The sequence below is a fragment of the Equus przewalskii genome, chromosome 4 (genome assembly GCF_037783145.1).
Source record: "Equus przewalskii isolate Varuska chromosome 4, EquPr2, whole genome shotgun sequence".
NCBI lineage: Eukaryota > Metazoa > Chordata > Mammalia > Perissodactyla > Equidae > Equus > Equus przewalskii.
Window position 1 is genome coordinate 85407158 of NC_091834.1, and position 13726 is coordinate 85420883.

Consider the following 13726-nt stretch of genomic DNA (forward strand, 5'->3'; position numbering starts at 1 on the left):
TCCTGTTAAAAAACAGGAACAACAGGAAATATATGTGTGTGTGAATATGTACGGTAACCACAGTACATTAAGCTCAAGTTAGATCTCTTGAATCTTCTTTCCTTACACACCCAAGGCTGAGTGGACTATTTCCAAAAATAATTTATTTAGTTAAAGCTGGAACAAGCATTAAGGATATGTTGCAATGACCTCTAAAATCTGAAATTAAAAAAGGTTTAAATTTACTAAAACTCTATGTTTGATTATGCACTGTTTTAAAATTTTCCTGGCATGACGTTACGTGTGGATCACACTAAATTAACAGTTTCTCTGTTAAGTGGAAAAAACAAATTGCAGAAGCTTATGTACAATATTATGCCAACTGTGCCTATATATGCATATATATACATGTTTGTATATGAATAGAATTCATCTAAAACAGTGTTCAATCGCAATTCTGTGATGATGGAAATGTTCTCTATCTATACTGTCCCACATGGTGTTAACTAGTTATCCACGGCTACTGAGCACTTGAAATATGGCCAGTACGACTGAGGAAGTGAATGTTTAATTTTAATTAATTTAACTTTACTTAATTTAATTTTACTTAAATAGCCACAGGTGACGATGGCTACCTCATTAGATGGCACAGGTCTGGAAGAATAACCCTCAAACTGGTAAATGGCTCTCTCAAAGGGATTGCGATTGGGAAGGAGGAAGATAAACTTTTACTTCAACTTTACACATCCCACTGTAGTGTTGGATTTATTTAGCTTTGTACATGTACCAACTGGCATGTACAACTTATTAAACAAATAAATAGGCAAGGAAGATATCTTTGCCTGGGCTGCTATAACAAATTACCACAGACTGAGTGGCTTAAAACACAGAAATTTATTTCTTACAGTTCCAGAGGCTTTAAGTCCAAGATGAGGGTGCCAGCATGGTCGGATTCTGGTGAGAGCTCTCTTCCTTCTCTTCCCGGCTTGTGTCCTCACATGGCTGGGGGTGGGGGTGGGGGAGGTCTAGCCTCTCTTCCTCTTCTCACAAGGACACTAATCCCATCATGAGGACCCCTCTCTCATGACCTCACCCAAACCTAATTACCTCCCAAAGGCCACCATCACCTCTTCTAGACCACATCCTGCTTCCACTCTTGGCCCCAACATCCCAGCCCCATAGCATCCAAAGTGATGTTTTAAAATTGAAAGTCCTAACACACCTTTCCCTGTTCAGGAAGGCTCCCCATGCCCCTGGGAATCACACCTAAACTGCCCATCACAGCCTCCCTGGCCTTACACGGACTGGCCCCCTGTACCTCTCCAACTTCATTTCCCAACGCTCTTCCCTTTGTGGCCCATTCTCCTCCAGCCACGACGCCGGGGCTGACAGAGCTGTTGCTCTGACTTGCCAAGCACAGTCTCATCTCAGGGCCTTTGAACTTGCAATGCCCTGTGCCTGGAATGCTCTTCCTCACTTCACTCAGGGCTATGGACGGAATGTTTGTGTCCCCCAGAAATTAGATTTTGAAGCCGTAACCCCCAAGGTGTTGGTATTTGGAGGTGGGGCCTTTGGGACGTGATTAGGTCACGAGGGTGGAGCCCTCCTGATTGAGATCAGTGCCCGTATAAGAAGAAACACAAGAGAAACGATCTCTCTCTCTGCCACGTGAGGACACAGCAAGAAGGCAGCCATCTGAAGGGAGGAAGAGAGCCCTCGCCAAGAGCCGGCCCAGGCTGGCATCCTGATGTCAGACTTCCAGCCTCCGGAACGGTGAGAAAGAAATGTCTGTTGTTAAGCCGCCCAGTCTACAGTATTTTTGTTACGGCAGCCCAAACTGACCAAGACACTCAGGTCTTGGGTTAAATGTCACCTCCTCAAAAGATCTGATGACTCAGCTAAACCAGCAGCAGGCCCTTCCACGCTGAGCTCTCCCTGTCCCCTTACTCATTCTGACCTTTCCTCACATCATTTACCATCACCGGGCACCGTATCTCGTGTTTCTTGGTATATTGGGCGCCTCCCACCCCAGAGCAAGGCTCACAGTGGGCAGAGGGGCTGTTTTGTGCCCTATTTGATCCCCAGCCCTCAGCATGGTGCTGGCTCGCAGTCAAGGTCAATGAATATTTACTGAATAAATTAACAAACAGTTCTCACACAACAGTCTCTCAGGATAATCTGTGAACTGCTTGTCTAGAGTGAACAATAAAAACAAAAGGAGTCGAAGTGGGAGAGAGGGCAGGAACTACTGGGATCAGAACACAGGAAATCCAAAGAGAAGTGGAGCCTGGTCCACAGCAGCATTCCAGGCCCAGCCAGGACACAGGCAGCTCAGGTTCCTCCGAAGGAAGAGGTGCTAGTTTCCAGCCAAGTGTAATGGTTGAACTGGACTATTACAATTAAATTATTATCTTCAGGGATCTATGAAGTCGTTCCTATACCCTCTATGATAGATAACCTTATCTTTTTTTCCCTCTCTGACGTAAGGCACTTAATTTCAAAGCCGTGAAGTATTTTAAGGCATAAGTTTGAAGCTGGCTCTTAAGAAGGTAACAGAGGGGCAAATAAAATATTTTGGTGGGAATACGTTGCATATGAGAATCATAGTGATAACAAATGCCCTCTTAACTGAATAAAGGCAGTACAATGTTCAAACAGAGTGAGGATCCTGCCATCCATCAGTCATACTGAAACCAGTGCAGGAATAAAATACCAGCACACAGGCCTGTTAGCTGGTTAGTTCTCCAACTCCTCACGATAAACTTAAAGGTAATAGTCAGTATGTAAATGCTGCATTATTATATCTTGAATTCTACTGCTTATGGCCGACCCTTTCAAAGAGGCAATGCAGGAGAGGAGAAAAACTGTATTCACAGTAGCTAAGAGCAGGAGCTTTGCAACCCAAACTCAGACAGTATTCCCACTGTGTGAGCTTGCTCTTTAAGCGACCCTGAGCAAATGATTTCACTTCCTTGGAGCCTCGGTTTCCTCCTCCGTACAATAAGGATAGTAGCAGCAATCTTACAGGGTTTATTTTTTAAGATTATAGGAAATTATGTAAGTAAAATGCTCAGCAAAAACTTTATTATAATATACTGGAGTTACACATTTAGATGTTCCTCCCTTCTGATCACCAGGAGGGCAGTGCTGTGTCATTCTCATAATCTTTGCATCCCCAAATGCCCAGCTCTGGAACTAAATAACTAACAAATCAATGGATACTGTCTACTAAATGTTCATATTTCTATGTGGAAGCCAACCAAAGAGATGAGACAAAAGAAGATGGAAAAAAAGATGCGAGGAGTAAGGTGCTGCGCAGAGGCAGCAGGCGGGGTGGCAGCATTCACCAGCGCAACAGGAAAGCGGGCAGCAAGCCCCCAACAGCGGGTCAGAGAATCCACACACGGAGCTGTAGAACTGCACAGATCTGAGGTTTACTTGGACGAAGAGGGGGCCCAGACTCTCACCTCACTGCACCTCAATAATCTGCAAAGGCACTGGCGAGCCCCGCTGAAGACAACACTTTTAGAACACTGTAATAATAAAACCGATCTACCCGGGAAATTCCTGCCCATTTCTAATCTGAAAGATGCCGATCAAACTTTCCCCCGCACAGACGCAGAGTAAACCCTCAGGGACTCTTTCAGCAGAGTGTAGAACTATCCAGCAGCCCAGGGAGACGGTTACTGCATATGGCTTGGCATAAAGAGCACAGAGTGAAGTCCCATGGCCCCCGCAAGGACTCATACACACAGCAGGAGAGTCAGGGGCCTGCACTCTACAATACATTCCAATATTCCTCCAGCAGAAGGCAAAGGACAGAAGCACAAAAATGTTCTGCTGTACTTAAAAGAGAAAACAGACATCTGTACTTGCCCTTTGACAGAAGTCAGTTTGACGGAGATGAAACCAACAAAGATGACTAACACAGTCCAAAAGGTAGAAAAAAGACCAGGAGGTCATCAGGTCATGGATGCCAAGGGACAGAGAAAGCTCAGTGGTAGGTGTGATAGAGGACACTACTGGCAGGAGAGTATCATCTGACAAGAGGAAGGGGGAAGGAGAAGCAGCCTAAGTTCCGAGAGTGGGCTAGTGTAGCAAGGGTCACCATGAAGAATCAGGATGACAGCGAACCAGAATAACATGGCGCAAGTGCTGTGCAGTGCTGGGTGCACCTGAATTTATGCCAACAGGCACCCATCTGCCCAGCTGGATGACTTTCTCCAGCATTGCGCAGTAGCCCAGGTGCAAGCCAAAGGACAAAACCATCAAGAAGCGTAGGGAAAGAGAGTGATTTAAAACCTGGACCACGGCTGCTACGTTGGATCAGGAGGGGAATAAAAACAGAAAGGTACAGAGCAAAGGAGTCAGTAGACTAGAGGTCGCAGTGAGATCAAAGGAGAGGTGGGACTCTGTGGGACAAGGTGGATGGACAGGACAGTGTGGTCAGACAGGGAATTTCTGATTTACTGACCTGAGCCAGGAGCAGATCGGGGGGGGGAGCTATAGCAAGTTGGGGAGAAGATTGCTGGTGATACGAGCCCCAAAATCCATGTAGTCAGGGAAATACATGGGTCATCCAATGAAGGTGGGGCTGGTGGAGAACAATGAGGCAGTCATCAATGGTGAGTGAGGGTAATGAGAAAGCCAGCAGATAATGGTCACAAAGTGGGTAGAAGGATGGCTATGCACATGGCTGATGCCCAAAAGAGCACGGGTTGTTTGTTACAGGAAGGTGGAGAAGAAAGATCTAGTGCAGCCGTGCCCAGCATGGGCACCACCAGCCCCACCTTCGGAATAATTTTCTATCTTTGTAATGATAAAACTAATCTACCGAATCAGGTAGTTCCTGCCAATATTTAATTCTAAAGAAATCAATCTTTCCCTTGCAAAAATAAATACTAGTAAACTATTTCCTTTTTTTTTCCTTCTCCCCAAAGCCCCCCCAGTACATAGTTGTATATTCCAGTTGTGGGTCCTTGTAGTTGTGGCATGTGGGACACCACCTCAGCATGGCTTGATGAGTGGTGACATGTCTGCGCCCAGGACCCAAGCAGGCGAAACCCTGGGCCAGTGAAGCGGCACACACAAACTTAGCCACTTGGCCACGGGGCCGGCCCCTAGTAAACTATTTTTAAAGGTTACTACAGGCTACCTAGGATAAAACCTTCAGCAATTGGGAAATCCGTATTAGAACGTTCAAAGGGGTCACACATTTACCCACATCCTGACAGAGTATAAGCAAATTAATATTTCTATTAGACTTTTTTAAATGTCAAGTTTTATCAGGTCTTATACCAATTAGAAACAAAGGTTTGCCTCCAAATTGGAAATCCATTTCCACGTCACTTATATTGAAGATGTGGGCATCTGGTATATGTTTACAATCTTTCCATCTTCCGACATTTTGTCACAGGTTCAAAGATGAACTCATTTATGACGCAGCCTTTGACGTTACTAAAGAACTATTTCATGGCTCTTCTCCTCCAAGGGACTGTTCAGAGGCGCTTTAACAGTACTTATTTGCATGTCTCTCCTTTTGGACTTGTCAGCACCTTTAAAATAGAGACTAGGTCTTAATCTCTATCCCCAAAGCATAGTGCCTAGTACAGTGATTGCAAACAGGAGACATTCAGTGAATGAATGCATGAATCGATCAACAAGTCAGTTTTTATCTCACACAAAAAAGTGAAAATGCAGATATTATAAAGAACAAATCTAAGCATTACCTTATTTGTAACCCACCTTGTTTAAAAATAACTTAAGGTAGTTCATAAACTACAGTCTGGTATTTCAAATATGTAATTAAATGAAACAAATTCAAATTAAGGGTAGAAGCGCATCGTCAATACCACTGAAGAGTCACTGTCAAAATGGACTTCGTAAGAATTAAATACACTTCCATGCATTTTCACTCCAAGAATCAGAAAATTTTCACCTTTGCTATAGAGGAAAAAAGAGAGTGCCAAGTCCTGGCTCTGGACCAGGATTTGCCACCACAATTTCTTGCACAGATCTAGGAACCTAGGGAAGAGGGAAAAACCGTAACAACAAAGTTCTCCTAACTTAAGCCACCACATCTCTAAAGCAGGAGAGTCTCACAGTCGTTGGTGGTAGAAGGGAATCAACAGGAGCATCCAAAGAAAAAATTTGCTTTATTGAGGCCAGAAGCTCCAAACGTTCGTATAACGCCCACAGGTGCTCAGGGTCAGGGGCGGGCCCTCTCAGTCTCTGGGAGAGAAAGGCCATTTTCTATATTTCATCTTACGTTTAACAGTTCCACACAACACCTGAGCCAGGATCATAACATAACCCTATTTAAAATCAGCACTGCCAATATTTTAATATTTTGGTTCTTTTCAGATTATTGCTAACACTAGCGAAAATGAATCTGTCACATAACCTGTAGGACTTTCCTCTTTCACTGGTGCATGAAAAAAGCCACCTTATTCATTGAAATAGAATGTAATCGAAGTCCGTGCTACAGAACGTCTGGGAGTGTTAGTGGGTCACAGAGGAAGAGAAACGTTTCCCATATCCTTCCAGCCATCCAAGAGACCTAGAGCAAATGGATGAGAGGGAAGGGTCAGCAGAAAGTCTTCAGCAGATCAAGGGGTGTCTACCCCTCGATTCCGATTCACTGACTGCTGTTCCACACTTCCCCTCAAGCCCCAGAGCAGTCCGTTTCAGTGCAACCTAAGGCAGACTGACACCACCAAAGCACTGGGACAAAGACAAACTCAAGCATAAACACTCAAAGAAGAAACGAACGATTAATAAACTTCTCTTTCCCACATGCTGGAAATTCTACCAATGATAACCAACTCAGATACAGGCACGTGCAAAGATTACCTGCTTTTCCAATAACTTCACAGCTAAACAAAACCACCTCAAGCAGTAACTCTCTTCCGCTTTCCCAAATAAGCCAGCACAAATACATATAAACATTCTCATCAGAGCGTGTTAAAGAGAGAAGGATAAAGCGCAATGCACACACGTCTTAATAATAGTGATTTTTCCCATATAAGTGTTAAGCTTTTTAATTTACTTATTTTAAACGAAAAAATGAAAACTGAGGTCTCGATCTGATAGGGATTGCATCTGAGGATTAAAATTTCCAAGTGCATACCTCTGAGTTCCCCATCCTTTAACGACCACATAAATGGTTGCCTAGGAAATCTCCCGACTGAGCGAAGAGGCTCAAACGAACGCTCCTCTCCAAGCCTGCAGCTTTGACTCACTATCTCTGCTCCCACAAAGTCGGTCCTCCTGACTTCTTAGAGGCAGATATTTTTGCAACCTGAATGATATTTAAAAAAGCAAAAGGAGAATAATTATTTATTTTGAATATAGGTTTCTAACAAGAATAAGTGAAGGACAGCCCCTGTTTGCATCAAGTTTAGAAGAGAAATGCAAATTCTCAAATATGCCCTATCTATATCAGGTAATTGGGGAGTGTTATTTTCACGGCAATATGTTGACATGACAATGATTAAACACTGTAATAAAAGAGAAGAGAGAAGACATTGGAACAGTTAGACCATGGATACTCCAAAGGAGAATACAGTCAGAGAGGTGTGACCTGCCCCCCCCACCCCAAACCAGTAGAGACGTACCCTGAAGTCAGATTCCCTGACGTTTCCTGCAACCTGGCTACACCTCTGTCCAGAATGACACCACGACATCGTTCAACAGTGACAAGAAAACACGGCACAGATCACCACATGCCAACAGGTATGCAACTTGGGGCAAAGGCATCTCTGAAGGTTCTATTTTCACCACAGCAGATGCTCTGACGGAGGCTGAAGTGGGTTCAGCCCACAGACTTCTGAGGAAGAGCAGAATCTTATGTAATTACAGCAAATCAGAGCAGGAATACTGAGAACAGCCTCAAGGCCAAGGCTGAGGCCAGAAGATACACGGTTCTGAAAATGCTTCTGGTGCCTCAGGAGAGAGATGGGACCAGGCCTGGGGAGGAGGGGCAGTGGCGCCTGGGCCGGGGCTGGAGGCCCAGGAAGCCCACCGAAGGACCTTGACCCTTTCTCTGAGCCCTTATTTCAGAACCAGCGGCTTCTGCTAACACCTTTTCATCATCATCTTAACATCATCACCATTTCTTTTATTGTGGTAACAACAATCACCCCTTAAATTTGAAAAGTCAAAACTGACTCTTCTGGGGGAAAAGCAGCATCCACCAGAGGCGCTCCAGGTGGAGGGGTCTGGGGAGGAGGGGGGCGAAGGAAGAGGCAGACCTGAACTCAAGGCCCTCATTATTTTTTCCCTGGATAATTAAAATATTCTGCGAACTTCTCTCCCTGCTGTTCCAGCCTCACACAGGAGCTAGTCCACTCCCCGCACTGATGGCTGGGGTTTAAAATTCCCTCAGTGGCTCCCTTCTGCCCTCAGGATAAAAATCCAAACTCCTAGCTTGGCTTACAAAGCTCTTCACCACAGATCGCTGAAAATTCGACTGCGCGCCATCGTGACCTGGAACCTATAAAAGAAAAACTGCCCCAAATCTGGTCTGGAACAGAACCATGTTGCTGATTCTATAATTCACAACATCCTAGTGGGAAGAAATCAACAGCCTTCCAGATAAAATGCATTTTTCTGATGCAATTTTCTAACGAACTTTAAGAAGATTAAAGCTTGTTCCGGAGAAATCATTGCCTTCACCCTTCACCCCATTACTGTCAAGTATCAGAGGCTGAAGATTTTAGCTGGACGTTCTTTTCAATGATGATTTAATCATTCTTTCTTCCTGTAACATGACCCTACAAGAGCGAACCTTTGAATGCACCCACCAGGGGCCTCTTCTCTTGTGCTGTAAAACTAATAAAACGTAGGCACGTGCTCATAACTAAACCGAGAAGTTTTTTTTAACAAACCCTAACCTCATGCAGGTCCGAACGCCTTGCAGTTTCTAGCACGCTCCTTGGTCTCGAGCCTCTTTAGGCCTTTGAATACACAGCAAACTCCCCCAGGTGCACCCCGAGAGCCTGACATTTCCCCTGGCTCTCTGTCTCCCCCCAAACCCCGCTTATCCCAACCTCCATCTTCTCTCAGTTTACGTGTATCCATCCTCCCAAACCTAGGTCTTAGGTTCTTTCCTCCAGAGTGATTTGCCTTGAGTGTCTGGACTGCAGGCCCTGCCAGGTGCTTCCATAATCAGGGCTGTTCCCACAGCGCACTTGTTTCTCTCACTACACTGGAAGCTTACTGAAGACAGCACTGGGCCTTTTTATTTCTGCACCCTCACCTTATCAAGAGCCTGGCTCACAATGAGCACGTAATAAATGTCTGTTGAATGAAAGAATGTTAACAGCCTAGGGCAGGAGTCAACCTTCCAGGCAAAAGCATGCATCCCCTTGTGCAACCCACTTGTAGATGCTGTAAGTTTGGACCAAGTCAAATATCAGCTGAGATAACTTGATGATAAGATTGGTGTTCCTGCATCTGAGTGTTAAGGAGAGAGACAAAGCCGAAAAAAAAAATGTACTGAAAGAGGTAATCACTGTGCAGCTTAGAACCCATCCCTGAGATGAGGTCTGGTCCTGAGGGGGACCCGGAGCCCATGCAGCGCCCCCTGCAGACCGGCAAAGAGCAGGTCCTCACGTGACCGACTCAAGTCCACTGAAAAGCAGATAGGCGGTGGGGGTAGGAGGTTAACGTAAAATTTCCTGCAATTTTACAGCCAGAAGAAAAATACAGGGGATTTTAGAGGAGAAGCAAAATTTAAAAGGGAGAAATAAAAGACAGATAACAATTTGAAAGCAGCCTTACAGATCCAAATCTTCCTGGCACAAGAATAAAAACATTTTCATGAAAATACGTTCGGTAAGTTTTGGGGATGGAAAGGCTTGAGGATGAACCAGGAAAATTCAGGGGAAACTCTTTTTTATTGTTTGTTGGCTCGTGAATGGAGGTGGGAAGACTTCTAAACGCCTCAGAGGAAGAGCCTCAGTGGCCCCCGTTTACTCTGATCTTTCCCATCTCTAAAGCGATGCTGGAGGACAAGGCAGAGGACACCCAGGGGGGACTCTGCCTTCTGTGCACCAGCTCCAAGTTTTCCTCTCATTTAAGCAAACTTCCATTCGGTACTAAACTTCTCAAGTGTCTTGCAGAGTGGCAGAGGTGATGGCAGGCTCCTGTCCACCGTGGGGGTTTTCCAAACGTTCCTGGGGGGACAGGAACGTAAATACAACCCCGTCCCTACAGAAGCCATGGTGTTCTCTCCCGCAAGCTCAGGAAAGTACAGGGCCCAGCACAGGTGGTCCACACAGACATTTTTTGACTGACTTTCTCATAGTCTACCGATTACACACAAGATGTCACGACTCTGCATCCCGCTATGTTCTCCCAAAACTGGCTCAACATTTATCATCTTTTTGAAGATGACTTCAAGACCTTAGGATCTGACCTGAACAGTGACTGCAGGAAGCATACGTGCCAGATGTGAGCAGTAAAAATCGGCCTGACCCTGAGAATGGCGGCCCGGGGAGCCTGGGCTCTGAGAGAGGGCACAGTCAGTGCGCAGAAAGGGCACAGTCAGTGCGGGAGATGGAACGAATGGGGACTCCCGCACCCAGAGCTCTGTAGAATTTTCTTCACTCACTGCAGAAAAAAGAGCCAGCATCTTTCCAAAGATCTTATATTTAACCTACCTGAGAACAAGTTGATGAGTTCCTTGTATTTCGTTTTATAATGCTCAGCCTTTCTCATTCTTGCACATCCATACTTAGAAGAAAGAATGACTAATAACACAACAAAGTAACGGTACACGGAGCAGCCCTCGCACAACCGAGACACAAAACCTGTGCAGCAGTACCCTACATTCTACGCACATGTGAAAACTCTGACAGAGACTTATTATAGAACACGTGGGAATCCCCCACACGAATTTAACAATCTTTCGACTGACTGAAAGTAGAATCGAGGGGCCAGGGAAAGGATTTCCCCTGTGGTTGATTAAAAACATTCTTCTGTTTCTGAGTTGTCATACCAAGTGACCAGGAAAGTGAGCAGAAGTCCTTTTCTTAAAATATATTTTTTGAACTTTTTCCCCTAGTACTGGATTCTAAGACTGACTTTAAAGGCAAAAAATACTCTAACACACTCAAAACAATTTCTTAAGTAAGTTTACAAGAAGAAGGAACATGAAGCTCTAATGTTCTGAGAATATACGTTAATCAGTCCGCCTTGACGAAACATTCTGCACCTATGGATGAAATGAAATCTTGGAAATTTGGTCATTTTCAGCATCATAGAGTTTATCACAAGGTTTTTTGAAACAGTTAAGTTCCCCAGAACACAGACAATGATGCTTCAATGAACAAAAACATAACATATATCAGTTCAAGAACGTTCCTATTATATGCTAAAACAACAGTCTATTATTCCTCTTTCATTCTTATTTGGAAATGGACTCGAAGTGAAAATGTGGAGTCATTTGAGTTGAGTGCAAAAGAGTATTCAGACAAAAAAAAAATCAAATTCATTGAGAATTTCGCCCCACAAACAACAAAACAACAAGCCATCTGTGATCTGGACTCCTGAAGTTCAGCAGCTTTACACATAACAGAGGTGTGTGGTAGGTTAACCCGTTATGATGTCAGAATAGGTGTCAGAAGTAAAACTCATGAATCTTTAAGACAATTTTACACACAGAAAGATTATCATTAACTTAATTAGAATAAATATATTTTGGTGTTTACTAGATAAGCTTCAGGACGGATAAAATATTCTTATGCTAAACTTCTCCCCCAACAGTAAGAGAGAAGTGAGGCTTCCTTATGCTCGAAGAATGAAGTGCAAGCTGTACACCATATGAGCAGAACAGGGCGCCCACGTGGTACAGGGATGCAGTGGACAAGGTAGGAAGACGTTAACACAAAACCAGTAAACCGAACACGTGAGGACTGCAAGAAAGATTCAACACAGCTACTAACTACTGCAAATCCTTCTCAGGCCTAGGCAATTTCTGTTTCTTAAGGCTTTAAACACAAAATATACACATTCGGAATACAAAAAAAAAAAGAAAACACAGGCATGGTCTAAATATAACAGGGTACAGATAGATAAGACAATTAACAAAACTCTTAAATTGAGCCGACCCTGTGCTTAGCAACTTGCTTCCAAAGAGCTGAGTGTGGGAAGGGGGAGAAATAAATGGACAGTGGAGAAAGGGAGCCCCTGTCCTGGCCAGGTGAGCGAGGTCAGCATCGTCAGGGAACAGCCATGATGAGAGCATGTTCCCTTCGTACCAAGTGCTGACAGTGTCACTCACTTCTGTGGTCTTCCTCTCAAAACCCCCTCACCCCAGCTTAAGAACCAGAAAAGCATGAGAAGAATCCAAACAGAGGGACATTCTGCAAAATATCTGGCCAGTATTCCTCAAAACTGACAACGTCATCAAAAACAAGGAAATTAAGGAGACATGATAACAAAATGTAATGCGATATCCTGGGTGGATCTTGGAACAAAAAAAGGACGTTAGAGAAAAACTAGTGAAATCGGAATCAAGTGTGGATTTTAGTTAACAGTAATATACCAATGTTTGTTCGTTAGTTGTGACAAATGTAACATAATAATGTAAGAGCATGTGGGGTAACTGGATGAGGGACATATGGGAACTCTCTCTACTATACTGACAAGTTTCCTTCAAATCTCAAATCATTCTAAATGAAGAGTTTATTTAAACTTTTAAAAACTGAGTCCACAGCACCGATGGATGGGACCTCAGGTGTTGCTGCAGCATTGGCGACACCGGCAAACACAGGCTAGGATCCTGACCGTTCTGTACGCTGACCAACAGACACTTAGGCCAATTTGGGAACCTATCTAAGATGCCAGGAGACCACAGATGGCGTGCATGTGACAAGAACAAACATCTCTGAAGCGCCTAACACCCCCATTTGAAGTGAAAAATAGGCAATTTTATGCAAGAAAAAGACAAAGGCTAAACAGGTTGGCCTGGAGCCATCAGCGCTCTGTGAAAACGCATGACAATCCAGCCTTCAGACTTCACTTACAAAGACCACCGCCAGGATCCAAGCAGGTGTGAACAAGAGGGACGCAGACTTCCCCAGATACCCCACAGGATTGTATCCTATTTCCTTAGCATCAAAAGGTAAATCAGAGATGAAGAAAGGCCACAGAATTCCTTTAAGGATCTGTGGGAGAAGGACCATATAAAAAAACACTTCTCTGACGGAAGAGCACACAAATTTATTATCTATCTTCAAGAGTCCGTCCAGTCAGGGAACACGTGGTACTATGAGAGCCAGGATTTGTAAGAAGGAGGCAACGCCTTTGAAGCACTGCTCCAGAGAGAAAAACATTTTGTCTTTACAGAATAAGCACGTGGCGCAGCTCTGTTTGCTGCAATGCGTTTCTTTAATTGCCCTGAATTTTAATCGAAAAAGAAATCTGGGGATTTATCTTCCCTAACCAAAAAGTTCCAGAATTTATAAATAAGATGAATATGCAGTGCTCATTAGGCCAGAAAATGAAAATATAAATGCCTTTAAATTTTTTCAGAAAACTAACACACTGCCAATCAAAATTATAACGGTTGTAGCGGAAAAGTCACCAATTATTTAAAGTTCATCTGAAAGAAAAATGATGCAGAAATAGCCCAGAAAAATCTGAAAAAACAATAATAGTAATGACGATGATGAACGGGGTCTTTTTCTACCAGCTCTAATAATTAAACAGCGTGGTTTTGGAAATCTAGAATAGACAGATC

General features: G+C 44.0%; 1 long non-coding RNA gene across 2 annotated transcripts in view; it reads right to left on the minus strand.

The window, feature by feature from the left end:
• Positions 1-5217: 5217 nt before the first annotated feature.
• The window catches only part of LOC103546453 (uncharacterized), a 76911-nt gene continuing 68402 nt past the window's right edge, over positions 5218-13726 (minus strand). Inside the window, exons 4-6 of one of the 2 annotated variants that reach the window (XR_011539575.1) lie at positions 7109-7279; positions 6425-6538; positions 5218-5534 (exon numbers count right to left, since the gene is read on the minus strand). This is a non-coding gene — a long non-coding RNA (uncharacterized lncRNA). Of the gene's footprint in view, positions 5535-6115; positions 6539-7108; positions 7280-13726 lie in introns of those variants that run through there. The other variant, XR_011539574.1, reaches the window with a different exon arrangement.